This window comes from Chiloscyllium punctatum, chromosome 38 (genome assembly GCF_047496795.1).
Source record: "Chiloscyllium punctatum isolate Juve2018m chromosome 38, sChiPun1.3, whole genome shotgun sequence".
Classification (NCBI taxonomy): Eukaryota; Metazoa; Chordata; class Chondrichthyes; order Orectolobiformes; family Hemiscylliidae; genus Chiloscyllium; species Chiloscyllium punctatum.
Window position 1 is genome coordinate 61,898,844 of NC_092776.1, and position 27,386 is coordinate 61,926,229.

The following is a 27,386-nucleotide window of genomic DNA, read 5'->3' on the forward strand; positions in this document are numbered from 1 at the left end:
AGGAGCTGGAGCAGCGTCACTGCTTCCTCCTGTATTATAGAAAATAAAGGAGCTGGAGCAGCGTCACTGCTTCCTCCTATATTATAGAAAATAAAGGAGCTGGAGCAGCGTCTCTGCTTCATCCTGTATTATTCAAAACAAAGGAGCTGGAGCAGCGTCACTGCTTCCTCCTGTATTATAGAAAATAAAGGAGCTGGAGCAGCGTCTCTGCTTCCTCCTGTATTATAGAAAATAAAGGAGCTGGAGCAGCGTCACTGCTTCCTCCTGTATTATAGAAAATAAAGGAGCTGGAGCAGCGTCTCTGCTTCCTCCTGTATTATAGAAAGTAAAGGAGCTGGAGCAGCGTCACTGCTTCCTCCTGTATTATTCAAAATAAAGGAGCTGGAGCAGCGTCACTGCTTCCTCCTGTATTATAGAAAATAAAGGAGCTGGAGCATCGTCACTGCTTCCTCCTGTATTATAGAAAATAAAGGAGCTGGAGCAGCGTCACTGCTTCCTACTGTATTATAGAAAATAAAGGGGCTGGAGCAGCGTCTCTGCTTCCTCCTGCATTATAGAAAATAAAGGAGCTGGAGCAGCGTCACTGCTTCCTCCTGTATTATAGAAAATACAGGAGCTGGAGCAGCGTCACTGCATCCTCCTGTATTATAGAAATTAAAGGAGCTGGAGCAGCGTCTCTGCTTCCTCCTGTATTATAGAAAATAAAGGAGCTGGAACAGCGTCACTGCTTCCTCCTGTATTATAGAAAATAAAGGAGCTGGAGCAGCGTCACTGCATCCTCCTGTATTATAGAAATTAAAGGAGCTGGAGCAGCGTCTCTGCTTCCTCCTGTATTATAGAAAATAAAGGAGCCGGAGCAGCGTCACTGCTTCCTCCTGTATTATAGAAAATAAAGGAGCTGGAGCAGCGTCACAGCTTCCTCCTGTATTATAGAAAATAAAGGAGCTGGAGCAGCGTCACTGCTTCCTCCTGTATCATAGAAAATAAAGGAGCTGGAGCAGCGTCACTGCTTCCTCCTATATTATAGAAAATAAAGGAGCTGGAGCAGCGTCTCTGCTTCATCCTGTATTATTCAAAACAAAGGAGCTGGAGCAGCGTCACTGCTTCCTCCTGTATTATAGAAAATAAAGGAGCTGGAGCAGCGTCTCTGCTTCCTCCTGTACTATAGAAAATAAAGGAGCTGGAGCAGCGTCACTGCTTCCTCCTGTATTATAGAAAATAAAGGAGCTGGAGCAGCGTCATTGCTTCCTCCTGTATTATAGAAAATAAAGGAGCTGGAGCAGCGTCACTGCATCCTCCTGTATTATAGAAATTAAAGGAGCTGGAGCAGCGTCTCTACTTCCTCCTGTATTATAGAAAATAAAGGAGCCGGAGCAGCGTCACTGCTTCCTCCTGTATTATAGAAAATAAAGGAGCTGGAGCAGCGTCACAGCTTCCTCCTGTATTATAGAAAATAAAGGAGCTGGAGCAGCGTCACTGCTTCCTCCTGTATCATAGAAAATAAAGGAGCTGGAGCAGAGTCACTGCTTCCTCCTGTATTATAGAAAATAAAGGAGCTGGAGCAGCGTCACTGCTTCCTCCTATATTATAGAAAATAAAGGAGCTGGAGCAGCGTCTCTGCTTCATCCTGTATTATTCAAAACAAAGGAGCTGGAGCAGCGTCACTGCTTCCTCCTGTATTATAGAAAATAAAGGAGCTGGAGCAGCGTCTCTGCTTCCTCCTGTACTATAGAAAATAAAGGAGCTGGAGCAGCGTCACTGCTTCCTCCTGTATTATAGAAAATAAAGGAGCTGGAGCAGCGTCACTGCTTCCTCCTGTATTATAGAAAATAAAGGAGCTGGAGCAGCGTCACTGCTTCTTCCTGGATTATAGAAAATAAAGGAGCTGGAGCAGCGTCACTGCTTCCTCCTGTATTATAGAAAATAAAGGAGCTGGAGCAGCGTCACTGCTTCCTCCTGTATTATAGAAAATAAAGGAGCTGGAGCAGCGTCACTGCTTCCTCCTATATTATAGAAAATAAAGGAGCTGGAGCAGCGTCTCTGCTTCATCCTGTATTATTCAAAACAAAGGAGCTGGAGCAGCGTCACTGCTTCCTCCTGTATTATAGAAAATAAAGGAGCTGGAGCAGCGTCTCTGCTTCCTCCTGTATTATAGAAAATAAAGGAGCTGGAGCAGCGTCACTGCTTCCTCCTGTATTATAGAAAATAAAGGAGCTGGAGCAGCGTCACTGCTTCCTCCTGTATTATAGAAAATAAAGGAGCTGGAGCAGCGTCACTGCTTCCTCCTGTATTATAGAAAATAAAGGAGCTGGAGCAGCGTCACTGCTTCCTCCTGTATTATAGAAAATAAAGGAGCTGGAGCAGCGTCTCTGCTTCCTCCTGTATTATAGATAATAAAGGAGCTGGAGCAGCGTCACTGCTTCCTCCTGTATTATAGAAAATAAAGGAGCTGGAGCAGCGTCACTGCTTCTTCCTGGATTATAGAAAATAAAGGAGCTGGAGCAGCGTCACTGCTTCCTCCTGTATTATAGATAATAAAGGAGCTGGAGCAGCGTCTCTGCTTCCTCCTGTATTATAGAAAATAAAGGAGCTGCAGCAGCGTCACTGCTTCCTCCTGAATTATAGAAAATAAAGGAGATGGAGCAGCGTCACTGCTTCCTCCTGTATTATAGAAAATAAAGGAGATGGAGCAGCGTCACTGCTTCCTCCTGTATTATAGAAAATAAAGGAGCTGGAGCAGCGTCACTGCTTCCTTCTGTATTATTCAAAATAAAGGAGCTGGAGCAAAGTCTCTGCTTCCTCCTGTATTATAGAAAATAAAGGAGCTGGAGCAGCGTCTCTGCTTCATCCTGTATTATTCAAAACAAAGGAGCTGGAGCAGCGTCTCTGCTTCCTCCTGTATTATAGAAAATAAAGGAGCTGGAGCCGCGTCACTGCATCCTCCTGTATTATAGAAAATAAAGGAGCTGGAGCAGCGTCTCTGCTTCCTCCTGTATTATTCAAAATAAAGGAGATGGAGCAGCGTCTCTGCTTCCTCCTGTATTATAGAAAATAAAGGAACTGGAGCAGCGTCTCTGCTTCCTCCTGTATCATAGAAAATAAAGGAGCTGGAGCAGCGTCACTGCTTCCTCCTGTATTATAGAAAATAAAGGAGCTGGAGCAGCGTCTCTGCTTCCTCCTGTATTATAGAAAATAAAGGAGCTGGAGCAGCGTCTCTGCTTCCTCCTGTATTACAGAAAATAAAGGAGCTGGAGCAGCGTCTCTGTTTCCTCCTGAATTATAGAAAATAAAGGAGCTGGAGCAGCGTCACTGTTTCCTCCTGAATTATAGAAAATAAACGAGCTGGAGCAGCGTCTCTGCTTCCTACTGTATTATAGAAAATAAAGGAGCTGGAGCAGCGTCACTGCTTCTTCCTGGATTATAGAAAATAAAGGAGCTGGAGCAGCGTCACTGCTTCCTCCTGTATTATAGAAAATAAAGGAGATGGAGCAGCGTCACTGCTTCCTCCTGTATTACAGAAAATAAAGGAGCTGGAGCAGCGTCACTGCTTCCTCCTGTATTATAGAAAATAAAGGAGCTGGAGCAGCGTCTCTGCTTCCTCCTGTATTATAGAAAATAAAGGAGCTGCAGCAGCGTCACTGCTTCCTCCTGTATTATAAAAAATAAAGGAGATGGAGCAGCGTCACTGCTTCCTCCTGTATTATAGAAAATAAAGGATCTGGAGCAGCGTCACTGCTTCCTCCTGTATTATAGAAAATAAAGGAGCTGGAGCAGCGTCACTGCTTCCTCCTGTATTATAGAAAATAAAGGAGCTGGAGCAGCGTCACTGCTTCCTCCTGTATTATAGAAAATAAAGGAGCTGGAGCAGCGTCACTGCTTCCTCTTGTATTATAGAAAATAAAGGAGCTGGAGCAGCGTCTCTGCTTCCTCCTGTATTATAGAAAATAAAGGAGCTGGAGCAGCGTCACTGCTTCATACTGTATTATTCAAAATTAAGGAGCTGGAGCAGCGTCTCTGCTTCCTCCTGTATTATAGAAAATAAAGGAGCTGGAGCACCGTCACTGCTTCCTCCTGTATTATAGAAAATAAAGGAGCTGGAGCAGCGTCACTGCTTCCTCCTGTATTATAGAAAATAAAGGAGCTGGAGCAGCGTCTCTGCTTCCTCCTGTATTATAGAAAATAAAGGAGCTGGAGCAGCGTCTCTGCTTCCTCCTGTATTATAGAAAATAAAGGAGCTGGAGCAGCGTCTCTGCTTCGTCCTGTATTATAGAAAATAAAGGAGCTGGAGCAGCGTCACTGCTTCCTCCTGTATTATAGAAAATAAAGGAGCTGGAGCAGCGTCTCTGCTTCCTCCTGTATTATAGAAAATAAAGGAGCTGGAGCCGCGTCACTGCATCCTCCTGTATTATAGAAAATAAAGGAGCTGGAGCAGCGTCACTGCTTTCTCCTGTATTATTCAAAATAAAGGAGCTGGAGCAGCGTCTCTGCTTCCTCCTGTATTATAGGAAATAAAGGAGCAGCGTCACTGCTTCCTCCTGTATTATTCAAAATAAAGGAGATGGAGCAGCGTCTCTGGTTCCTCCTGTATTATAGAAAATAAAGGAGCTGGAGCAGCGTCACTGCTTCTTCCTGGATTATAGAAAATAAAGGAGATGGAGCAGCGTCACTGCTTCCTCCTGTATTATAGAAAATAAAGGAGCTGGAGCAGCGTCTCTGCTTCTTCCTGGATTATAGAAAATAAAGGAGCTGGAGCAGCGTCACTGCTTCCTCCTGTATTATAGAAAATAAAGGAGCTGGAGCAGCGTCTCTGCTTCCTCCTGTATCATAGAAAATAAAGGAGCTGGAGCAGCGTCACTGCTTCCTCCTGTATTATAGAAAATAAAGGAGCTGGAGCAGCGTCTCTGCTTCCTCCTGTATTATAGAAAATAAAGGAGCTGGAGCAGCGTCTCTGCTTCCTCCTGTATCATAGAAAATAAAGGAGCTGGAGCAGCGTCACTGCTTCCTCCTGTATTATAGAAAATAAAGGAGCTGGTGCAGCGTCACTGCTTCTTCCTGGATTATAGAAAATAAAGGAGATGGAGCAGCGTCACTGCTTCCTCCTGTATTATAGAAAATAAAGGAGCTGGAGCAGCGTCTCTGCTTCCTCCTGGATTATAGAAAATAAAGGAGCTGGAGCAGTGTCACTGCTTCCTCCTGTATTATAGAAAATAAAGGAGCTGGAGCAGCGTCTATGCTTCCTCCTGGATTATAGAAAATAAAGGAGCTGCAGCAGCGTCACTGCTTCCTCCTGTATTATAGAAAATAAAGGAGATGGAGCAGCGTCACTGCTTCCTCCTGTATTATAGAAAATAAAGGAGCTGGAGCAGCGTCACTGCTTCCTCCTGTATTATAGACAATAAAGGAGCTGGAGCAGCGTCACTGCTTCCTCCTTTATTATAGAAAATAAAGGAGCTGGAGCAGCGTCTCTGCTTCCTCCTGTATTATAGAAAATAAAGGATTTGGAGCAGCGTCACTGCTTCCTCCGGTATTATCGAAAATAAAGGAGCTGGAGCAGAGTCACTGCTTCCTCCTGTATTATAGAAAATAAAGGAGCTGGAGCAGCGTCTCTGCTTCCTCCTGTATTATAGAAAATAAAGGAGCTGGAGCAGAGTCACTGCTTCCTCCTGTATTATAGAAAATAAAGGAGCTGGAGCAGCGTCTCTGCTTCCTCCTGTATTATACAAAATAAAGGAGTTGGAGCAACGTCACTGTTTCCTCGTGTATTATAGAAAATAAAGGAGCTGCAGCAGCGTCACTGCTTCCTCCTGTATTATAGAAAATAAAGGAGCTGGAGCAGCGTCACTGCTTCCTCCTGTATTATAGAAAATAAAGGAGCAGGAGCAGCGTCTCTGCTTCCTCCTGTATTATAGAAAATAAATGAGCTGGAGCAGCGTGACTGCTTCCTCCTGTATTATAGAAAATAAAGGAGCTGGAGCAGCGTCTCTGCTTCCTCCTGTATTATAGAAAATAAAGGACCTGGAGCAGCGTGACTGCTTCCTCCTGTATTATAGAAAATAAAGGAGCTGGAGCAGCGTCACTGCTTCCTCCTGTATTATAGAAAATAAAGGAGCTGGAGCAGCGTCACTGCTTCCTCCTCTATTATAGAAAATAAAGGAGCTGGAGCAGCGTCACTGCTTCTTCCTGGATTATAGAAAATAAAGGAGATGGAGCAGCGTCACTGCTTCCTCCTGTATTATAGAAAATAAAGGAGATGGAGCAGCGTCACTGCTTCCTCCTGTATTATAGAAAATAAAGGAGCTGGAGCAGCGTCACTGCTTCCTCCTGTATTATAGAAAATAAAGGAGCTGGAGCAGCGTCACTGCTTCCTCCTGTATTATAGAAATTGAAGGAGCTGGAGCAACGTCACTGCTTCCTCCTGTATTATAGAAAATAAAGGAGCTGGAGCAGCGTCTCTGCTTCCTCCTGTATTATAGAAAATAAAGGAGCTGGAGCAGCGTCACTGCTTCCTCCTGTATTATCGAAAATAAAGTAGCTGGAGTAGTGTCTCTGCTTCCTCCTTTAATATAGAAAATAAAGTAGGTTTAGCAGCCTCACTGCTTCCTCCTGTATTACAGAAAATAAAGGAGCTGGAGCAGCGTCACTGCTTCCTCCTGTAGTATAGAAAATAAAGGAGCTGGAGCAGCGTCTCTGCTTCATCCTGTATTATAGAAAATAAAGGAGCTGGAGCAGCGTCACTGCTTCCTCCTGTATTATCGAAAATAAAGGAGCTGGAGCAGCGTCACTGCTTCTTCCTGGATTATAGAAAATAAAGGAGCTGGAGCAGCGTCACTGCTTCCTCCTGTATTATAGAAAATAAAGGAGCTGGAGCAGCGTCACTGCTTCCTCCTGTATTATAGAAAATAAAGGAGCTGGAGCAGCGTCACTGCTTCCTCCTGTATTATAGAAAATAAAGGAGCTGGAGCACCGTCACTGCTTCCTCCTGTATTATAGAAAATAAAGGAGCTGGAGCAGCGTCACTGCTTCCTCGTGTATTATAGAAAATGAAGGAGCTGGAGCAGCGTCACTGCTTCCTCCTGTATTATAGAAAATAATGGATCTGGAGCAGCGTCACTGCTTCCTCCTGTATTATAGAAATTAATGGATCTGGAGCAGCGTCACTGCTTCCTCCTGTATTATAGAAAATAAAGGAGCTGGAGCAGCGTCACTGCTTCCTCCTGTATTATAGAAAATAAAGGAGCCGGAGCAGCGTCACTGCTTCCTCCTGTATTATAGGAAATAAAGGAGCAGGAGCAGCGTAACTGCTTCTTCCTGTATTATAGAAAATAAAGGAGCCGGAGCAGCGTCACTGCTTCCTCCTGTATTATAGAAAATAAAGGAGCTGGAGCAGCGTCACTGCTTCCTCCTGTATTATAGAAAATAAAGGAGCTGGAGCAGCGTCTCTGCTTCCTCCTGTATTATAGAAAATAAAGGAGCTGGAGCAGCGTCACTGCTTCCTCCTGTATTATTCAAAATAAAGGAGCTGGAGCAGCGTCTCTGATTCCTCCTGTATTATAGAAAATAAAGGAGCTGGAGCAGCGTCACTGCATCCTCCTGTATTATAGAAAATAAAGGAGCTGGAGCAGCGTCACTGCTTCATCCTGTATTATTCAAAATAAAAGAGCTGGAGCAGCGTCTCTGCTTCCTCCTGTATTATAGAAAATAAAGGAGCTGGAGCAGCGTCACGGCATCCTCCTGTATTATATAAAATAAAGGAGCTGGAGCAGCGTCTCTGCTTCCTCCTGTATTATAGAAAGTAAAGGAGCTGGAGCAGCGTCACTGCTTCCTCCTGTATTATTCAAAATAAAGGAGCTGGAGCAGCGTCACTGCTTCCTCCTGTATTATAGAAAATAAAGGAGCTGGAGCATCGTCACTGCTTCCTCCTGTATTATAGAAAATAAAGGAGCTGGAGCAGCGTCACTGCTTCCTACTGTATTATAGAAAATAAAGGGGCTGGAGCAGCGTCTCTGCTTCCTCCTGCATTATAGAAAATAAAGGAGCTGGAGCAGCGTCACTGCTTCCTCCTGTATTATAGAAAATAAAGGAGCTGGAGCAGCGTCACTGCATCCTCCTGTATTATAGAAATTAAAGGAGCTGGAGCAGCGTCTCTGCTTCCTCCTGTATTATAGAAAATAAAGGAGCTGGAACAGCGTCACTGCTTCCTCCTGTATTATAGAAAATAAAGGAGCTGGAGCAGCGTCACTGCATCCTCCTGTATTATAGAAATTAAAGGAGCTGGAGCAGCGTCTCTGCTTCCTCCTGTATTATAGAAAATAAAGGAGCCGGAGCAGCGTCACTGCTTCCTCCTGTATTATAGAAAATAAAGGAGCTGGAGCAGCGTCACAGCTTCCTCCTGTAATTATAGAAAATAAAGGAGCTGGAGCAGCGTCACTGCTTCCTCCTGTATCATAGAAAATAAAGGAGCTGGAGCAGCGTCACTGCTTCCTCCTATATTATAGAAAATAAAGGAGCTGGAGCAGCGTCTCTGCTTCATCCTGTATTATTCAAAACAAAGGAGCTGGAGCAGCGTCACTGCTTCCTCCTGTATTATAGAAAATAAAGGAGCTGGAGCAGCGTCTCTGCTTCCTCCTGTACTATAGAAAATAAAGGAGCTGGAGCAGCGTCACTGCTTCCTCCTGTATTATAGAAAATAAAGGAGCTGGAGCAGCGTCATTGCTTCCTCCTGTATTATAGAAAATAAAGGAGCTGGAGCAGCGTCACTGCATCCTCCTGTATTATAGAAATTAAAGGAGCTGGAGCAGCGTCTCTACTTCCTCCTGTATTATAGAAAATAAAGGAGCCGGAGCAGCGTCACTGCTTCCTCCTGTATTATAGAAAATAAAGGAGCTGGAGCAGCGTCACAGCTTCCTCCTGTATTATAGAAAATAAAGGAGCTGGAGCAGCGTCACTGCTTCCTCCTGTATCATAGAAAATAAAGGAGCTGGAGCAGAGTCACTGCTTCCTCCTGTATTATAGAAAATAAAGGAGCTGGAGCAGCGTCACTGCTTCCTCCTATATTATAGAAAATAAAGGAGCTGGAGCAGCGTCTCTGCTTCATCCTGTATTATTCAAAACAAAGGAGCTGGAGCAGCGTCACTGCTTCCTCCTGTATTATAGAAAATAAAGGAGCTGGAGCAGCGTCTCTGCTTCCTCCTGTACTATAGAAAATAAAGGAGCTGGAGCAGCGTCACTGCTTCCTCCTGTATTATAGAAAATAAAGGAGCTGGAGCAGCGTCACTGCTTCCTCCTGTATTATAGAAAATAAAGGAGCTGGAGCAGCGTCACTGCTTCTTCCTGGATTATAGAAAATAAAGGAGCTGGAGCAGCGTCACTGCTTCCTCCTGTATTATAGAAAATAAAGGAGCTGGAGCAGCGTCACTGCTTCCTCCTGTATTATAGAAAATAAAGGAGCTGGAGCAGCGTCACTGCTTCCTCCTATATTATAGAAAATAAAGGAGCTGGAGCAGCGTCTCTGCTTCATCCTGTATTATTCAAAACAAAGGAGCTGGAGCAGCGTCACTGCTTCCTCCTGTATTATAGAAAATAAAGGAGCTGGAGCAGCGTCTCTGCTTCCTCCTGTATTATAGAAAATAAAGGAGCTGGAGCAGCGTCACTGCTTCCTCCTGTATTATAGAAAATAAAGGAGCTGGAGCAGCGTCACTGCTTCCTCCTGTATTATAGAAAATAAAGGAGCTGGAGCAGCGTCACTGCTTCCTCCTGTATTATAGAAAATAAAGGAGCTGGAGCAGCGTCACTGCTTCCTCCTGTATTATAGAAAATAAAGGAGCTGGAGCAGCGTCTCTGCTTCCTCCTGTATTATAGATAATAAAGGAGCTGGAGCAGCGTCACTGCTTCCTCCTGTATTATAGAAAATAAAGGAGCTGGAGCAGCGTCACTGCTTCTTCCTGGATTATAGAAAATAAAGGAGCTGGAGCAGCGTCACTGCTTCCTCCTGTATTATAGATAATAAAGGAGCTGGAGCAGCGTCTCTGCTTCCTCCTGTATTATAGAAAATAAAGGAGCTGCAGCAGCGTCACTGCTTCCTCCTGAATTATAGAAAATAAAGGAGATGGAGCAGCGTCACTGCTTCCTCCTGTATTATAGAAAATAAAGGAGATGGAGCAGCGTCACTGCTTCCTCCTGTATTATAGAAAATAAAGGAGCTGGAGCAGCGTCACTGCTTCCTCCTGTATTATTCAAAATAAAGGAGCTGGAGCAAAGTCTCTGCTTCCTCCTGTATTATAGAAAATAAAGGAGCTGGAGCAGCGTCTCTGCTTCATCCTGTATTATTCAAAACAAAGGAGCTGGAGCAGCGTCTCTGCTTCCTCCTGTATTATAGAAAATAAAGGAGCTGGAGCCGCGTCACTGCATCCTCCTGTATTATAGAAAATAAAGGAGCTGGAGCAGCGTCTCTGCTTCCTCCTGTATTATTCAAAATAAAGGAGATGGAGCAGCGTCTCTGCTTCCTCCTGTATTATAGAAAATAAAGGAACTGGAGCAGCGTCTCTGCTTCCTCCTGTATCATAGAAAATAAAGGAGCTGGAGCAGCGTCACTGCTTCCTCCTGTATTATAGAAAATAAAGGAGCTGGAGCAGCGTCTCTGCTTCCTCCTGTATTATAGAAAATAAAGGAGCTGGAGCAGCGTCTCTGCTTCCTCCTGTATTATAGAAAATAAAGGAGCTGGAGCAGCGTCTCTGCTTCCTCCTGTATTATATAAAATAAAGGGGATGGAGCAGCGTCTCTGCTTCCTCCTGTATTACAGAAAATAAAGGAGCTGGAGCAGCGTCTCTGTTTCCTCCTGAATTATAGAAAATAAAGGAGCTGGAGCAGCGTCACTGTTTCCTCCTGAATTATAGAAAATAAACGAGCTGGAGCAGCGTCTCTGCTTCCTACTGTATTATAGAAAATAAAGGAGCTGGAGCAGCGTCACTGCTTCTTCCTGGATTATAGAAAATAAAGGAGCTGGAGCAGCGTCACTGCTTCCTCCTGTATTATAGAAAATAAAGGAGCTGGAGCAGCGTCTCTGCTTCCTCCTGTATTATAGAAAATAAAGGAGCTGGAGCAGCGTCACTGCTTCTTCCTGGATTATAGAAAATAAAGGAGCTGGAGCAGCGTCTCTGCTTCCTCCTGTATTATAGAAAATAAAGGAGCTGGTGCAGCGTCACTGCTTCTTCGTGGATAATAGAAAATAAAGGAGATGGAGCAGCGTCACTGCTTCCTCCTGTATTATAGAAAATAAAGGAGCTGGAGCAGCGTCACAGCTTCCTCCTGAATTATAGAAAATAAAGGATCAGGAGCAGCGTCACTGCTTCCTCCTGTATTACAGAAAATAAAGGAGCTGGAGCAGCGTCACTGCTTCCTCCTGTATTATAGAAAATAAAGGAGCTGGAGCAGCGTCTCTGCTTCCTCCTGTATTATAGAAAATAAAGGAGCTGCAGCAGCGTCACTGCTTCCTCCTGTATTATAAAAAATAAAGGAGATGGAGCAGCGTCACTGCTTCCTCCTGTATTATAGAAAATAAAGGATCTGGAGCAGCGTCACTGCTTCCTCCTGTATTATAGAAAATAAAGGAGCTGGAGCAGCGTCACTGCTTCCTCCTGTATTATAGAAAATAAAGGAGCTGGAGCAGCGTCACTGCTTCCTCCTGTATTATAGAAAATAAAGGAGCTGGAGCAGCGTCACTGCTTCCTCTTGTATTATAGAAAATAAAGGAGCTGGAGCAGCGTCTCTGCTTCCTCCTGTATTATAGAAAATAAAGGAGCTGGAGCAGCGTCACTGCTTCATACTGTATTATTCAAAATTAAGGAGCTGGAGCAGCGTCACTGCTTCCTCCTGTATTATAGAAAATAAAGGAGATGGAGCAGCGTCACTGCTTCCTCCTGTATTACAGAAAATAAAGGAGCTGGAGCAGCGTCACTGCTTCCTCCTGTATTATAGAAAATAAAGGAGCTGGAGCAGCGTCTCTGCTTCCTCCTGTATTATAGAAAATAAAGGAGCTGCAGCAGCGTCACTGCTTCCTCCTGTATTATAAAAAATAAAGGAGATGGAGCAGCGTCACTGCTTCCTCCTGTATTATAGAAAATAAAGGATCTGGAGCAGCGTCACTGCTTCCTCCTGTATTATAGAAAATAAAGGAGCTGGAGCAGCGTCACTGCTTCCTCCTGTATTATAGAAAATAAAGGAGCTGGAGCAGCGTCACTGCTTCCTCCTGTATTATAGAAAATAAAGGAGCTGGAGCAGCGTCACTGCTTCCTCTTGTATTATAGAAAATAAAGGAGCTGGAGCAGCGTCTCTGCTTCCTCCTGTATTATAGAAAATAAAGGAGCTGGAGCAGCGTCACTGCTTCATACTGTATTATTCAAAATTAAGGAGCTGGAGCAGCGTCTCTGCTTCCTCCTGTATTATAGAAAATAAAGGAGCTGGAGCACCGTCACTGCTTCCTCCTGTATTATAGAAAATAAAGGAGCTGGAGCAGCGTCACTGCTTCCTCCTGTATTATAGAAAATAAAGGAGCTGGAGCAGCGTCTCTGCTTCCTCCTGTATTATAGAAAATAAAGGAGCTGGAGCAGCGTCTCTGCTTCCTCCTGTATTATAGAAAATAAAGGAGCTGGAGCAGCGTCTCTGCTTCGTCCTGTATTATAGAAAATAAAGGAGCTGGAGCAGCGTCACTGCTTCCTCCTGTATTATAGAAAATAAAGGAGCTGGAGCAGCGTCTCTGCTTCCTCCTGTATTATAGAAAATAAAGGAGCTGGAGCCGCGTCACTGCATCCTCCTGTATTATAGAAAATAAAGGAGCTGGAGCAGCGTCACTGCTTTCTCCTGTATTATTCAAAATAAAGGAGCTGGAGCAGCGTCTCTGCTTCCTCCTGTATTATAGGAAATAAAGGAGCAGCGTCACTGCTTCCTCCTGTATTATTCAAAATAAAGGAGATGGAGCAGCGTCTCTGCTTCCTCCTGTATTATAGAAAATAAAGGAGTTGGAGCAGCGTCTCTGCTTCCTCCTGTATCATAGAAAATAAAGGAGCTGGAGCAGCGTCACTGCTTCCTCCTGTATTATAGAAAATAAAGGAGCTGGAGCAGCGTCTCTGCTTCCTCCTGGATTATAGAAAATAAAGGAGCTGGAGCAGTGTCACTGCTTCCTCCTGTATTATAGAAAATAAAGGAGCTGGAGCAGCGTCTATGCTTCCTCCTGGATTATAGAAAATAAAGGAGCTGCAGCAGCGTCACTGCTTCCTCCTGTATTATAGAAAATAAAGGAGATGGAGCAGCGTCACTGCTTCCTCCTGTATTATAGAAAATAAAGGAGCTGGAGCAGCGTCACTGCTTCCTCCTGTATTATAGACAATAAAGGAGCTGGAGCAGCGTCACTGCTTCCTCCTTTATTATAGAAAATAAAGGAGCTGGAGCAGCGTCTCTGCTTCCTCCTGTATTATAGAAAATAAAGGATTTGGAGCAGCGTCACTGCTTCCTCCGGTATTATCGAAAATAAAGGAGCTGGAGCAGAGTCACTGCTTCCTCCTGTATTATAGAAAATAAAGGAGCTGGAGCAGCGTCTCTGCTTCCTCCTGTATTATAGAAAATAAAGGAGCTGGAGCAGAGTCACTGCTTCCTCCTGTATTATAGAAAATAAAGGAGCTGGAGCAGCGTCTCTGCTTCCTCCTGTATTATACAAAATAAAGGAGTTGGAGCAACGTCACTGTTTCCTCGTGTATTATAGAAAATAAAGGAGCTGCAGCAGCGTCACTGCTTCCTCCTGTATTATAGAAAATAAAGGAGCTGGAGCAGCGTCACTGCTTCCTCCTGTATTATAGAAAATAAAGGAGCAGGAGCAGCGTCTCTGCTTCCTCCTGTATTATAGAAAATAAATGAGCTGGAGCAGCGTGACTGCTTCCTCCTGTATTATAGAAAATAAAGGAGCTGGAGCAGCGTCTCTGCTTCCTCCTGTATTATAGAAAATAAAGGACCTGGAGCAGCGTGACTGCTTCCTCCTGTATTATAGAAAATAAAGGAGCTGGAGCAGCGTCACTGCTTCCTCCTGTATTATAGAAAATAAAGGAGCTGGAGCAGCGTCACTGCTTCCTCCTCTATTATAGAAAATAAAGGAGCTGGAGCAGCGTCACTGCTTTCCCCTGTATTATAGCAAATAAAGGAGCTTGACCTCCGTCTCTTCTTCCTCCTGTATTTTAGAAAATATGTTGGCACTCTGACCAATGTTCTGATGGAATGGCACTCTGCACTGATTCTCCCATTTAGTGTTTCCATCAAATCTCCCTTTTACTCTTAAACCTGTATTAATTCCTTCATTCACTGGTGTCCGACCCCGATTCTACCATTTTTGGGTGCGCTACTCTAATTCCCCCATATCCTGGTGCTATGTACCCATTCTCTAATTCTGCTCCACTCTGCACCAGGTCTTCCATTCAGTTTTTCCCTGCAACAAATCTCCCATTTAGTAGTCTGCTGCCAGAATTCTCTTCGCCTGGCGTTCCCTGCATCAAATCTTCAATTTACCGAACCTTCACATATCTTCCCTTTATTGGTGAACTGCACCAACTCCCTTATTTCGTGGTACACTGTATTGAATCTGGACCACTAATCCTTTGCAACATTTGTCCTATTTCCCGATTCACTGCCCGTGTTCTCCCATTTGCTCCAATTCTCGAAGTTATCAGCACCCTGCACCAGGTCTCTCATTTACTGATACCCCACACCAATTCTCCAATTCAGTGTTGCTTAGCACCATTTCCCCAATTACTGAGGTCCTGAACAAGTTCCCCACTCTGTTGCCTTAAACCAATCCCTATACTGACTGATGCTCTCACCCAATTTAGGGGTGCACTACTCTAAACCTCTCAAAAGGTATTGTCCTGCCCCAATTCTCCCATTTAGTGCAACACAGCATAACTCACCCAATTAGCACTGAACTGTACTAATTCACCCATTATCTGATGTCCTGTTGAAAATTCTCACATTTCGATAAGCCCTTTCGAAATTTACCCATTTAGTATTTTATTGCAATGATTTTTTAATTTAGTGTAGAGCTTACAGAATTCTTAAATTTGGGCGTGAACAGGTTGGACTGAGGGATCTGTTTCTGTGCTGTACATCTCTTAGGCTGTAATTAGTGCTCCGCTTCCCTGCACCAATTCTCCCATTTCCTAATCCTGCACTAATTCGGGAATTTCACCAACTCACCCATTGAGGTTATCCTGCCCCAGTCCTCCCACTGAGAATTTAACGGCACCTGCATGAATTCTCCAATTATTGTTTCTCTGCATCAATTCCTTCCATTTAGTTGTTCCCTGATACACATTTCCAACGTCCGGATTCCCTGCTGATTATATTTGTTCATTTAGTGATGCACTGAACTGACTCTCCAATTTACCGATGCTTCCAACATTTCTTTTTATTGATTCCCTGGCCCCTATTCCCCAATTTAGACATGCTCTGTTCCAATTTTCTAATATGTAGACACTCCCACCAGTTTTCCAATGTAAGGGCACCGTGCACCGAATCTCCCATTTATTGATTCACATCAAATCTCGAATTGACTCATACTCCTGTTCTCCCTCTTCTACTTACTGATGCCCGACCCCGATTTTACCATTTAAGGGTGCGCTACCCTTATTCTCCCATTTCCTGTTGCCATACACCCATTCTGTAATTGAGCTCCACTGTGTACCAGGTCTTCCATTCAGTATTTCCCTGCAACAATTCTCCCATTTAGTAGACCGCTGACAGAATTCTCTAATCTTGGCAATCCCTGCATCATATCTCCAATTTACCCAAACAGCAAGTATCCCCCCTTTCGTGGTGAACTGCACCAACTCCCCCATTTTGTGGTGCACTGTATTGAATCTAGACCACTAACCCTTTGCAACATTTGTCCTATTTCCCGATTCACTGCCCGTGTTCTCCCATTTGCTCCAATTCTCGAAGTTATCAGCACCCTGCACCAGGTCTTTTATTTACTGATACCCCACATCAATTCTCCAATTCAGTGTTGCTTAACACCAATTACTGACGTCCTGAACAGGTTCTTCATTCAGTTTTGCCTGACACCAATCCTCATACTGACTGATGCTCTCGTCCAATTTAGGGGTGCGCTACTCTAAATCTCCCTGCCCCAATTCTCCCATTTAGTGCAACACAGCATAACGCACCCATTTAGTGCTGAACTGCACTAATTCACCCATTATCTGATGCCCTGTTGCAAATTCTCACATTTCGATAAGCTCTTTCCTAACTTTTCCATTTAGTAGTTTCTTGCAATGATTCTCCAATTTAGTGGAGGGCTGCCAGAATTCTTAAATTTAGGTGTGGACAAATTAGATCGAAGAGTCTGTTTCCGTGCTGTACATCTCTAAGGCTGTGATTAGTTCTCCGCTTCCCTGCACCATTTCCCAATCCTGCACTAATTCGGGAATTTCACCCATTGGGGTTATCCTGCCCCAGTCCTCCGACTTAGAATTTAATGGCACCTGCATGAATTCTCCAATTATTGTTGCCCTGTATCATGTCCTTCAATTTAGTTGTTTCCTGATACACATCTTCCACGTACGGATGTCTTGCTGTTTTTTTTTCATTTAGTGATGCTCTGATCTGAATCTTCAATTTCCCGATGCTTGCAACATTTCTTCTTTTTATTGATTCCCTGGCCCCTATTCCCCAATTTAGACAGGCTCTGCTCCAATTTTCCAATATATTGGCACTCCCACCAATTTTCCAATGTAATGGCAATGTTCACCAGATCTCCCATTTATTGTTTCCAACCAAATCTCCCATTTTCTCATTTACTTGTACGAATCCTTCCATTTACTGATCCCTGAGCCCGATTCTACCATTTAAGGGTGCGCTACTCTAATTCTCCCATTTACTGTCGCCATGCACCAATTCTCTAATTTAGCTCCACTGTGCACCAGGTCTCTCATTTACTGATGTCCCGCATCAATTCTCCAATTCAGTGTTGCTTAGCACCATTTCCCTCAATTAGTGACGTCCTGAACAAGTTCTCCATTCAGTTTTGCCATGACACCAATCCTCATACTGACTGATGCCCTCACCCAATTTAGGGGTGCCCTCCTCTCATTCCCGCATCAAGTCTTGTCATGTCCCAATTCTCCCATTTACTGCAAAACCAAAACTCTCCCATTTGGTTCTAACTGCACTAATTTGACAATATCAGATGCCCTGTTCCAAATTCTCTTATTTCGATAAGCCCTTGCACAATCCTTCCATTTTGTAGTTCCTTGGAATGATTCTCCAATGGTGTGAAGCACTGCCAGAATTCTAAAATTGAGTCATAGACAAGTTGGACTGAAGTGTCTGTTTCCATGTTGTACATCTCTGTGATTGTATGACTCTGTTTATGACTCCGCTGCTCTGCACCATTTCTCCCATTTACCAATCCTGCACAAATCCTGAAACTGCACCAACTCTCCCTTTGAGTATTATCCTGCTCAATATAAATACCGCTGCATAAAATCTCCAATTACTGTTGCCCTGCCTCAGTTCCTTCCATTTAATTGTTCCCTGAATCACTTCTTCCACGGACGGGTGCCCTGCTGAATTGTTTTTATTTAGTGATGCACTGAACTGACTCTCCAATTTACCGAACCTTGCAACACTTTTTTATTGATTCCCTGGCCCCAATTCCCCAATCAGGAATAGGTTCTTGTTGTACTTTTGAAACTGGAGTCATAATTGTAAACTTTTATGTTGGGGCAGTAGAATTACCATTTGGGTAGAGAACTGGCTTGAAGGTAGAAGACAGAGGGTGGTGGGGGAGGGTTGCTTTTCAGACTGAAGGCCTGTGATCAGCGGTGTGCCCCAAGGATCGGTGCTGGGTCCACTGTTGTTTTGTCATTTATATAAATGATTTGGATGTGACCATAGGACGAATGGTTAGTAAGTTTGCAGATGACAGTAAAATTTGAGGTGTGGAGGACAGTGAAGATGGTTACCTCAGAGGACAACGGGATCTTGATCAGATGGGCCAATGGGCCGAGGAGTGGCAGATGGAGATTAATTTAGTTAAATGTGAGGTGCTGCATTTTGGAAAGGCAAAAGAGAGCAGGATTTATACACTGAATGGACAAGGTACTAGGGATGTTGCGAAACAAATAGACCTGGAGTGCAGCTTCATCGATCGTTGAAGGTGGACTAACATTTCGATAGGATAGTGAAGAAAGCGTTTGTCATTTTTGTCTTTATTGCTCAGTTAATTGTGTAAAGGAGTTGGGAGGTGATGTTGCAGTATTGGTTCAGCCACTTTTGGTATATAATGTGCAATTCTGGACTCCCTCCTATAAGAAGGGTGTTGTGAAACTTGAAAGGGTTCAGAAAAGATTTACAAGGATGTTGTCAAGGTTGGAGGGTTTGTGCTGGAGGGTAAGACTGTATAGGTTGAGGCTATTACCCCTGGAGCGTCAGTGGCTGAGGGGGAACCTTATAGAGGTTCACAAAATCATGAAGGACCCTCAATAGGGAAAAAGGCAAAGCTATTTCCCTGTGATGAGGGAGTCCAGAAGCAGATGGCATATGTTAACGTTGAGAGGGAAAACATAAAAGGGACATAAGGGAAACATTTTTCAAGCAGAGGGCACTGTGTGAATGAGCTGCCAGAGGAAGTAGTGGAGCTGGTCCAATTACAACATTTAAAAGGTATCTGGGTGGGTGTAGGAATTAAAAAGGGTTCAGAGGAACATAGGCCAATTCTGACAAATAGGATGAGATTGACATCGGATATCAGTTCAGCATGGATGTGTTGGACTGAATGATTTGTTTCTGAGCTCATATTGCTCTGAGTGGGTTGAGCTCCGGATTGTAGATTTATGATGCAGAAAATAAAGTATGGTACAGAGTTAGACCGAGAAATCCTGGTGATCTCATCAGCTTTATCTTGTTTTCCTGATCCTCCTCCTTCAATCAATGCATTTTTCCGATCCTCATTCAGAATTCCTGGAGCTCTGTAACTGCCCTGGAACAATGTGTGGAAAGTCCCTTTGCAGTCCACACGAGGTACCTTTCCCACTGCCCTGCTCCCACGGCCTGCAATGCTGCAGACTGAGCAGACAACCCGAAACACAATGATGAGCTCCTTCCGGCCCACGGCCCTCCTTCTCACTGAATGAAGACAATCACCAGAAGCAGAATCCAGCTCTTGTTGGAGCCTTGAATACCTGACTCTGTCTCACTGAGTGAAGATTGGACTCAGAAACAGAAATGAAATCAACTTCCTATCGGCATTGTGTCACTCTTTAAGATCTCTGTGTGTCTGAGTTCAGGTCATTTGATTGGAGACTGTGGATAGTGGGTCCCCAGTGAAATGGAAAGAATGGAGGAGGAGCTCACTGAGGGACATCTCTCAAAGTGAGAATCAGAAAGATGGTATTCCACATTGGAAGGGTTTAAGGGGAATTGATGGCTCAGAATAATGTTATCCAGATGTTTGTAAAACTTAGGAACTCTGTTTTGTGGCTGGAGTTTATTTTATCCTTGTGTAGATTTGACACATTAACCCTCCCTCCCCACCACTACAGAAGCTGTTGAAACTGTTCAGTGTTTCCAGCGGCTTCTGTAATTATTTCAGGTTCCTGACGGGAGCAGTCTCTCACTTTTCGAACAAAACAATCCCCGTAGCTTTTCTTTAGAAACTGATTTAAAAGCCCAACAGTACAATGGTTGGGAATCGAACCCGTGTCAACTGCTTGGAAGGCAGCTCTGCTCCCCACTATCCCACCATCACCCTGCTCCCAGCTCCCTCCCCATTCCCAAACACACTTAACAAGGCCGTGATCATCACCAACTGGATTGGGGCTGAAATCCAAACATACACATCCTCTGTATCTAACCCAGTGATGGAGCTATCCTGATTGAGTTTGATGTGAACAGGATGGGGGAAGTGGGAGATTTATTCAGTACCTAACGCCGAGCTCAAAATGTCCTGGGAATTTGAAATGCTGCAGTGTAGAGGGAGATTTACTCTGTATCTAACCCCATTCTCTTCCTGTCCTGGGATTTAAATGGGGACAGTTTAATGGGAGCTTTATTTTGTCTGGAACCCTGTGCTCCCTCTGCCCTGGGAGTGTTTGCTGGGAACACTGTCTAACCTCGTGATATGGATCCTATGAAGATTGATGGGAGACAGTGTAAATGGAATTGTCAGGGTCCACTTCCTTCATGTGGATGAGAGAAGGTCCCCAGTTGGAATTGTGAGAAAAATTGATGCCCGTGGGACTGAAGGGTCAGTAACAGAATGAAGCCCCCATTGGCTCAGAGACAGGAGACAGGATAGAGGGGAATGAGGGTTTCAGACTGGAGGGAGCTACAGGCACATACAAGTTGGGAACTGTTTTCAGTAAAAGGCAATTGATCCCAGGTCACTGCAGAGTGTAAGAATCTGATGCCTTTCCCTCACTATCCTCCTCAAATCCCTGGGAAGATCTGCTCCCACACCATGTTCCATCCTAACTGCTGACTGTGTTAGATACATTAATACATTGGGGATGGGCAGGGGTGCTTTTAAACCTGGGATCTTTATGTGTAACTTGCCTTCAAAATGCTCTTGCTCCACCATTTCAACTCATCTTTTGTCTCTTTTATCCTGAGGAACTTTTGTTTGGAAAGCTGCAATGTGAAGATCCAAAATGTCCGAGTCCAGGAAAGAACAACGTCCAAAGGGGGAGCACAGGCCTGAGGCCTAGTCGACAGGCTGCACCCTGTGGAGGCCCACGTGAGTTGTGTGTCTATTTACCCTGAGATTTAATCTCCTCTGTTGGGGACCCTGGGTTTTAGAGGCCTCTGGGTAATTGGTTCCTGGTGGATTGCGGCCCTGTCATTTTTAAAACAGGTTTGAAGCCTGGGGTTAAAGTATGTCAATCCCCAGGATCTGAGAGGCAGGACTCCCTGAGGGGGAATTAAAATCCAAAGATGTGACCCTCTCGAATTATTTATCATAAAGTCAGAGTAATATGGGTTATAGAGAGAGCAGGATGAGAAAATTCAACAGTGAGAGAGATTGAGTGAAAATTGAGAGAGCAGGGGAAACAGAAGGGGAGAGAGAGGTAGAGGCATTTTGAGATTGTGAAATCACTGCAATGTTTGATTCTGGGGTGACAGGAAATAATTAAACTGAAGCAGCATCACAGAGGGGAAATGATCATAGTAATTAGCTGCATTGGTGCATGTGGGATCTTGCTGTGCACCAACTGCCCCAATACTGCCATTGCAGGCAGTGAGGGTTTTAATCAGCTAACCCGTCATTTCAAATTTCTCCAAGTCTTTAGCATGAAAATTCAGCTCATTTCCCAATATGGTAGTGTTTGGATGTTGCTGAGAGATTGTGTCAGTGAAAGAGGAAAACCTGGGATCTTGCTATGCTATTACTCTGTATGATTTTCCTCCTTTGCTTTTCAACTAATGCTGTCTCTTGCCTCCCACGGGATCTTGCTGGGCCCTTGAAGATTCAAAGGGAGAAACTTTGGGATCAGGAGATCTTTGAACAAGTGCTTTCTCCAGAGGGGACACGGTCCCGAGTCCTGAGGCCTGGTCGACAGGCTGCACCCTGTGATTTGTTTGTTTATTTACCCAGAGTTTTAATCTCCTCTCGGGGAGCCTGGGTTTTCGGGGCATCTGGTTAACTGGGGCCCTGTTGTTTTTTAAACAGGTTTGAAGCCTGGGGTTAAAATAACCAGGGTCCTGGGATTTGACATAAACACATGAATTCCCAGTGAGAGTCTGACAGATAAGACTCCCCCAAAGAAGGAATTAAAACCTTAAATGAGAAACTCTACCCAAAGACTTGTTCTAATATCAGAGTAATACTACTTGTGGGATCTTGCTGTGTCTCAAACCACCTGCAGAGTGGCCTACATTGCAGCAAGGGTGACCAAATGTGATAATCCCATAAATAAGACCCAGGTTGGCCCAATCCCTGAGTATCTGGGAGGGGATCTCTCTCTCTCTCTCTCTCTCTCTGTCCCCTCTCTCACACCCTCTCCAGCTTCTTTTGTTGATATTTTAAACAAATAAAACCGTCCCACACACAACAATGTGACTCGTGGGTATTTGAAGTGGGGGAGATGGAAATATTTCGCAGCACAAGGTGATTTTTTTTGAGACAAAGGGGTAAAAGAACACAAGGTCCACAGAGAGAGAGTGGGGGAAGGAGGGAGTGATAGAGGGATAAGATGTGTCTCTGTAGCAGGTCTGGGAAAGGGAGACAGGATCTGGGAGAGGGAGGAGAGAACGGGACTCTCCTGTATTCCATCACCGCCCAGTTCCAGTCACCTCCTTCTAGAAAGTGCCATCCACAAAATTAAATCCTGGGATGGATGAGGTGATTCCTTCAACAAGATTCCCAAAGAAATCCACAGCCTCCTGTCGGATGTAAAGTGGGATTTGAGCACATTCTGGAGCACGAAGAGGACTACCCTGTGGGATCGCACTGTGCATCAATAGCCCTTTGTGACTTGTCGTCATTCCTATCCTCACCCACATTCCCCACATTCTCAGGCAGATGGTTGCGAGGTGATGTGTTTTATCAGCAGTCTGTATAGTCTGGACTAATCCAGGGATGAGAGTTTCTCATATATACTGTGTTCCAGAACAGACCCAGACAGACTCAGTGCCAGAGAGAGAGGCTGAGATGAGGTGCCACTGCTCTACCCAGCAGAGAGATCTCCACTGTCCGAGCTTGACACTGAGCTATTCTACTGACCTGAGAAACTGGGTCTGCTTCAGTTGGGGATAGGGCTGGTGGTTGTTGTGTTCTTGATCAAATCCCCCATTGCATGGGATTGATGGAGATGATGGGAAGGTGGGGACAGTGGGACTCGTATTGAGAGTTGTCCTTCCCCTGGTCAGGATGGGCTCAGTGCCCATGAAGAGAGTCTGTATCCGTTAGAATTGGGGATGGTTCACTGACAGCAGAGTTTGTCAGTGTGGATTGGATCAGTCTCATTGGAGAGAAATATGAATCTGACAGATATGACAAAGAGTAAGATCATAGAATTCTGTCCATTCTCTATTTATCTCCGACCCCTCAGTCTATTAAACACCTTACGGCCTCATAGATTTGCCTCACTGTCAGAATATTGAGAAACAGAACAAAATTAAATGGTAAAAATGGTGTTAAAATGTTTCAGACTATTTAAAACTTTCCCGTGGATTTTCCACAAGCAATTCACTCTGTCCATGCCCCGCGTAATCTTATCCTTCTGAATCACGTCCCCTCAGCCTCCTCTGCTCCAAAGTAGAGACATACTATCAGTAGATAGTTTCAGTGGGAGCACCCTCTGAGATTCCTCGTGGGAATCCTGGACGAGTTGTTGTAAGGTTTATTTTTGCTATTCCAGACAGAATGTGCCTAGACCCTCTGGATTAATCCGGTCTGTCCAACTCTGTCAGGCACTGTATTACCAAATCTCCCCCTTCCTTCCCTGCCTATTCATAGGTTAATCCAGCCTATCTCACTCTCTCAGATAATGTATTCCAGACCCTCAACCCTGGGTTGACCTGGCCTATCCCACTCACTTAGGCACTATATTCCAGAACCTAACCCTGGATTAAAACGGCCTAACCCACTCTCTCAGGCACTGTGTTCCAGACCCTAACCCCTGGATTAATCCGGCCTATCCCAAACTCTCAGGCAAGGTATTCCAGATGCTAACCCCTGGATTAATCCAGCCTCCCCCACAAACTCAGACACTGTGTTCCAGAACCTAACGACTTGATTAATCCGGCCTATCCCACACTGTCAGGAACTGTATTCCAGACCCTAACCCCTGAATTCATCTGGTCTATTCCACACTCTCAGGTACTCTGTTCCAGACCCTAACCACTGGATTAATCCAGCCTATCCCACACTCTCACACACTGTGTTCCAGCCCCTAACCCCTGGATTAATCCGGCGTATCCCACTCTTTCAGGCACGGTGTTCCAGACCATAACCACTGGATTATTCCAGCCTATCCCACACTCTCAGGCACTGTGTTCCAGATTCTAATCCCTGGATTAGTCCAGACTATCCCACACTCCGAGGCACTGTGTTCCAGACACTAACCCCTCGATTCATCCGGCCTATCCCAAACTCTCAGGAACTGTGTTCCAGACCCTAACGTCTGGATTGACTCAATCTCCCGAACACTCTCAGACACTGAGTTATAGACACTAACCTCTGGATTATTCCCACCTCTCCCAGACTCTCAGGTACTGTGTTCCAGACTCTAACCTCTGGATTAATCCGGCCTATCCCACACTCTCACGTACTGTTTTCCTGACCCTATCCTCTGGATTAATCCGGTCTGTCCCACACTCTCAGGCACTGTGTTCCAGACCCTAACCCCTGGTTTAATCCGGCCTATCCCACTCTCTCAGAGACTGTGTTCCAGACACTAACCCCAGCATTAAACCGACCACCCCAACACTCTCAGGCACTTTGTTCCAGAAATAATCACTGGATGGATCCGGCCTATCCCACACTCTCAGGCACTGTTTTCCAGACACTAATTCCTGGACTAATCCGGACTAACCCACATTCTCAAATACTGTATTCCAGACCCTAACCCCTGGATACATCCGGCCTCCCCCACACTCTCAGACACTGTGTTCCAGATCCTAACCCCTGGATTAATCCAGCCTATCCCACTCTCTCACACAATGTATTCCAGACCCTCACCCCTGGATTAAAATGGCCTACCCCACACTCTCAGACACTGTGTGCTAGACCCTAACCCCTGGATTAATCCGGCCTCCCAACATTTTCGAGACTGTGTTCCAGACACTAACCCCAGCATTGAACCGACCACCACCACACTCTCACTCACTGTGTTCCAGACATAATCACTGGATGGATCCGGCCTATCCCATACTCTCAGACACTGTTTTCCAGACTCTAATCCCTGGATTAATCCGCCCTATCCCATACTCTCAGTCACAGTATTCCAGACCCTAACCCCTAGATTAATCCAGCCTAACCCACTCTCTCAGGTACTCTGTTCCAGACCCTAACCCCTGCATTAATCCAGCCTATCCAACTCTCTCAGACAATGTATTCCAGACCCTCAACCCTGGATTGACCTGGCCTAACCCACACTCTTAGGTACTCTGTTCCAGACTGTAACCCCTGGATTAATCCGGCCTATCCCAAACTATCAGGCACTTCATTCCAGACTCTAATCCCTAGATTAGTCCAGACTATCCCACACACCTAGGCACTGTGTTCCAAGCCCTAACCCCGGGATTAATCCCGCCTATCCCACTCTGTCAGGCACTGTCTTCCAGAGCCTAAATCCTAGAATTAATCTGGCCTATCCTACATTCTCAGGCACTTTGTTCCACACTCTAACACCTGGATTAATCCAGCCTCCCCCACACTCTCAGGCAGTGTGTTCCAGATCTTTGAAAGTTGCCACTCAGGTGGATAGAGTTTGTAAGAAGGCCTATGGAGTATTATCGTTCATTAGCAGAGGGATTGAATTCAAGTGTCGTGAAGTGATGTTGCAGCTGTACAGGACTTTGGTTCGGCCACATTTGGAGTACTGTGTGCAGTTCTGGTCGCCTCACTTTAGGAAAGATGTGGAAGCTTTGGAGAGGGTGCAGAGAAGATTTACCAGGATGTTGCCTGGAATGGAGAATAGATCGTACGAGGATAGGTTGAGAGTTCTCGGCCTTTTCTCGTTGGAACGGTGAAGGATGAGGGGTGACTTGATAGAGGTTTATAAGATGATCAGGGGAATAGATAGAGTAGACAGTCAGAAACTTTATCCCCGGATACAACAGAGTGTTACAAGGGGGCATAAATTTGAGGTGAAGGGTGGAAGGTATAGGGGAGATGTCAGGGGTGGGTTCTTTACCCAGAGAGTGATGGGGGCATGGAATGCGCTGCCTGTGGGAGTGGTAGAGTCAGAATCATTGGCGACCTTGAAGCGGCATTTGGATAGGTACATGGATGGGTGCTTAATCTAGGATAGGCGTTCGGAACAACATCGTGGGCTGAAGGGCCTGTTCTGTGCTGTATTGTTCTATGTTCTATGTTCTATAGACCGTAACCCCTGGATTAATCTGGCCTCTCCCACATTCTCAGAGACCGTATTCCTGACCCTAACCCATGAATTAATCTGGCCTATTTCACGCTCTCAGACACTCTGTTTCAGACCTTAACCACTGGATTAATCCGGCCTATCCCACTCTCTCAGACAATGTATTCCAGACCCTCAACCCTGGGTTGACCTGGCCTATCCCACTCTCTCAGGCACTGTGTTCCAGAATCTAACCTCTGGATTAATCTGGCCTATCCCACACTCTCAGGCATTGTGTTCCAGACCCTAACCCCTGGATTGATCTGGCCTACCCCATACTCTCAGGCACTGTGTTCCAGACCCTAACCCCTGGATTAATCCGGCCTATCCCACACTCTCAGACACTGTGTTCCAGACCCTAACCCCTGGATTAATCCGGCCTATCCCACACTCTCAGACACTTTGTTCCAGACCCTAACCCCTGGATTAATCCGGCCTATCCCACACTCTCAGACACTGTGTTCCAGACCCTAACCCCTGGATTAATCCGGCCTATCCCACACTCTTAGACACTTTGTTCCAGACCCTAACCCCTGGATTAATCCGGCCTATCCCACACTCTCAGACACTGTGTTCCAGACCCTAACCCCTGGATTAATCCGGCCTATCCCACACTCTCAGGTACTCAGTTCCAGACCCTAACCCCTGGATTAATCCGGCCTATCCCACACTCTCAAGCACTCTGTTCCAGACCCGAACCCCTGTATTAATCCGGGCTTTCCTACACTTTCACGCACTGTTTTCCAGACCCTAATCCGTGGATTAACCCGGCCTACCCCACACTTTCAGGCACTGTGTTCCAAGCCCTAACCCCTGGATTAATCCCGCCTATCCCACACTCTCAGGCACTGTGTTCCAGACCCTAACACCTTGATTAATCCATCCTATCCCACTCTCTCAGGCACTGTCTTCCAGACCCTAAATCCTAGAATTAATCTGGCCTATCCTACATTCTCAGGCACTTTGTTCCACACTCTAACACCTGGATTAATCCAGCCTCCCCCACACTCTCAGGCAGTGTGTTCCAGATCTTTGAAAGTTGCCACTCAGGTAGATAGAGTTTGTAAGAAGGCCTATGGAGTATTATCGTTCATTAGCAGAGGGATTGAATTCAAGTGTCGTGAAGTGATGTTGCAGCTGTACAGGACTTTGGTTCGGCCACATTTGGAGTACTGTGTGCAGTTCTGGTCGCCTCACTTTAGGAAAGATGTGGAAGCTTTGGAGAGGGTGCAGAGAAGATTTACCAGGATGTTGCCTGGAATGGAGAAT